This window comes from Lathyrus oleraceus, chromosome 5, assembly GCF_024323335.1.
Source record: "Lathyrus oleraceus cultivar Zhongwan6 chromosome 5, CAAS_Psat_ZW6_1.0, whole genome shotgun sequence".
NCBI classification, from domain to species: Eukaryota; Viridiplantae; Streptophyta; class Magnoliopsida; order Fabales; family Fabaceae; genus Lathyrus; species Lathyrus oleraceus.
In genome coordinates this window covers 605,510,704-605,514,587 of record NC_066583.1, presented here as the reverse complement: position 1 = coordinate 605,514,587, position 3,884 = coordinate 605,510,704, and the positions used below count along the sequence as shown (strand labels likewise).

The window sequence follows — 3,884 nt, the reverse complement described above, 5'->3', positions numbered from 1 at the left end:
AAAGGGAAATGATCTTTTCGGGTTGCTTTGTTTAGTTTCCTATAATCAATGCACATTCTCCATCCTGATTCGATTCGTTTAGTTATAGTTTCCCCTTTTTCGTTTTCAATAACGATTATGCCTCCTTTCTTTGGTACAACGTGCACAGGACTAACCCATTTGCTATCAGATATAGGATATATAATACCTGCTTCCAATAACTTGGTTATTTCCTTCTTTACTACCTCACTCAGGATCGGATTTAGTCTTCTCTGGTGTTCCCTAGAGGTTTTACAGTCTTCTTCTAACATGATGCGGTGCATACAAATAGAAGGACTTATTCCTTTAAGATCGGTGATGTGGTACCCTAGTGCGGTTGAATACTTCCTTAAGATATGTAGGAGTTTTTCTGTTTCGAGTCTTCCTAGGTCTGCATTAACTATCACAGGTCGTTCAAGTTCTAAGTCTAGGAATTCATATCTCAGATTTTTGGGAAGTGTTTTCAGGTCAGGGGTTGGTTTGTTAAGACATTGCGTAGGATCCGGTGTTATTGCCAAACATTGGTTAGATCTGTCTTCTACAAGGCAATCAGATGATTTGCCTTCTTCTAACTCTGCTTCTTTTATGCATTCATCGATGATATCCATGAAGTAACATGTATCTTCTATTGCAGGTGCTTTCAAGAATTGGGAAAGAATGAATTCAATTTTCTCTTCACCTACTTCGAAGGTGTGTCGTCCTCGTTTTACGTCTATGATTGCACCGGCAGTTGCTAAGAATGGTCTTCCCAGTATAATGGGTGTAATATCATCTTCTCTAATGTCCATAATTGTAAAATCAGTGGGAATGTAGAATTGACCTATGCGTACGGGAACGTTTTCAAGGATTCCTACAGGATATTTGATGGAACGATCTGCTAGTTGCACAGACATTTTGGTTGGTCTTAATTCTCCCATTTCCAGTTTCTTACATATGGATAGAGGCATAACGCTAATTCCGGCTCCTAAATCGCATAAGGCTTTGTCGATGACAAATTTTCCTATGTGACAGGGTATAGAGAAACTACCTGGATCCTTGAGTTTAGGGGGCATGTTTTGGATTATAGCGCTACATTCGGCAGGGAGTGTAACGGTTTCGCTATCCTCAAGTTTCCTCTTATTAGAAAGGATTTCTTTTAAGAATTTAGCATATGAGGGCATCTGCGTAATAGCTTCGGTGAACGGAATTGTAACGTTTAATTGTTTAAGGAGATCAACAAATTTTCTAAATTGGCCCGCATCTTTGGTTTTAACAAGCCTTTGAGGGTAAGGTATAGGTGGTTTGTAAGGTGGTGGAGGTACATAAGGTTCCTTCTTTTCTAGGGTTTCCTTATTACTCTCTTCCTTTTCCTTAGGTTCACTTTCCTCAGTTGATTTCTTAGGGTTTTGGTTTTCTATCCTTGGATCAGACGGTCCTTCCACTTCCGTTCCACTTCTTAATATAATTGCATGAGCGTGGCTTCTCGGGTTAGGTTGGGGCTGTCCAGGGAATGTACCAGTTGGGGCAGCAATAGGTGCTTGTTGTTGGGCTACTTGTGATATTTGTGTTTCCAGCATTTTGTTATGGGTAGCCAAGGCATCTACTTTGCTTGCTAGTTGTTTAAGTTGTTCGCCAGTGTGTACATTCTGGTTTAGGAAATCTTTATTGGTTTGTTGTTGGGAAGCTATAAAGTTTTCCATCATGATTTCCAAGTTGGATTTCCTAGGGGCGTTATTGTTAGGCATGGATGGGTTCGGTTTCTGATATCCCGGAGGTATAGCTGGGGCTTGATTTGGAGACTGTCCAGGTGCGTACAAAGCATTATTGCTCTTATATGAAAAGTTTGGATGGTTCTTCCAATTTGAGTTATAGGTGTTCGAATAGGGGCTTCCTTGAGCATAGTTTACTTGCTCTGCTTGGATTCCTGTCAAGAGTTGACAGTCCGTAGGAGTGTGGCCTTGGATTCCACAGACCTCGCAATTCTGAGTTATAGCAACCACGGCGGCTGGAGGTGATACGTTTAAACTTTCAATTTTCTGGACCAAAGCATCCACTTTTGCGTTAACGTGATCAAGGTTACTTATCTCGTACATGCCAGTTTTCGTTTGAGGTTTTTCCACCGTTGTTCGTTCGGTTCCCCACTGATAGTGGTTTTGGGCCATGCTCTCGATAAGTTGGTAAGCATCAGCATAAGGTTTGTTCATTAATGCACCACCTGCAGCGGCGTCTATTGTTAACCTTGTGTTGTATAAGAGACCATTATAAAATGTGTGAATTACTAACCAGTCTTCCAAACCGTGGTGTGGGCAAAGTCTCATCATGTCTTTATATCTTTCCCATGCTTCGAAAAGAGACTCGTTGTCTTTCTGTTTAAATCCGTTTATCTGGGCTCTTAACATAGCTGTTTTGCTTGGCGGAAAGTATCGGGCAAGAAAAACTTTCTTCAACTCGTTCCATGTGGTGACTGAGTTGGAAGGGAGAGATTGAAGCCATCTTCTAGCGCTATCTCTTAATGAGAAAGGAAAAAGACGAAGTCGAATTGCCTCTGAAGTGACACCATTAGCTTTAACAGTATCAGCGTATTGGACAAATACGGATAAATGAAGGTTTGGATCCTCGGTAGGATTTCCAGAGAATTGGTTTTGTTGCACCGCCTGCAACAGCGAAGGTTTAAGTTCGAAGTTGTTTGCTTCGATTGCGGGCGGAGCAATACTTGAATGCGGCTCATCTTGCGATGGAGCGGCGTAATCTCTAAGAGCACGAGCTGGTTCTGCCATCTCGGTTATCGAAGGAAAAAGGTTTTTGAAATCAGGAAGTTCTATAGGAGGGAGATTGTTTGCAGCACGATATTCCCGAATTCGTCGTAAGACTCGGAGATATAGTTCGATATCGTTGATTCGTAAATAGAGCGGTTCGCCTTGTGAGCGAGTGCGTGGCATACAAATCAACGAAAGAAAGAATAGAAGAAAAAGAAACCTTAGTCTCTACAGCGTAACGGAAGAGTTACGATATCGATTAAATAAAAGTCCCCGGCAACGGCGCCAAAAACTTGATCGCGACTTTATGAGTCGAATTTGGGGTACAAACTGCAAGTGCACAGTTCTATCGCGTAGTTTTAAAAGATATCGATCCCACAGGGACTTATGAATCGATATACCGTTATCTAAGGTTACTACGTAAAGCTAAGGTGAATAATGGTTGATTGTTTGGGGGCGAAGCTAAAAACTAAACTAAGATCTAGATTAAATATTAATAAATCGGATATCGGTATGTAGTTCGTCGTAATTAGGGAATCAATCCTTTGTCGGTTTCTTGGTTTTAAAATAAATCGTTTCAGTTAACTTTATTGATTAAAGGTTTTATCTCAAACTCTCGCTCTGTTGAATAAACCATGACTTTATGTTAATGTAGCTGTCACTTATAATTAAGTCAAAAACCACTTTTTGAAAGCAATAAAGTTGCAGAAACTCTTTTTAAGAAAACACTGACCGTTTTAAACACCCTTATCTCAAACTCTCGCTCTGTTGACTTAGGTTATACAATTAAACCCGAATGCTTAACTCTCGTCCTCACATTCAATCTTTAAGAATACTTTTTGGAAAAGGTCTGAATTTAATTAACTCTAAAACTTGCTCTCGCCCTGATCTAGAATTAATGCCTAATTTACACTGTCCAGTTAAAACCTCAAACTCTCGCTCTATTGATTTTAACTTCTTTATGTCTTTTACTTTTGTAAAAAATTCTTGTTATTAAACCTGTAAATTGAGACCGTAAAAAGATTGATTTTAATTTTAAGTTTGATTAGACCGACTTAGTCTTGATCCCTTATTTCGCTTACTTTACATACCGATATCTAGGCGAATTAGCCAGACATGCTAAACAAACAA

General features: G+C 39.9%; 1 pseudogene; it reads left to right on the top strand.

Annotated features, from left to right (window-relative positions):
* Positions 1–2,289: 2,289 nt before the first annotated feature.
* LOC127089651 (uncharacterized) lies at positions 2,290–2,389 on the top strand (annotated as a pseudogene).
* Positions 2,390–3,884: the final 1,495 nt, after the last annotated feature.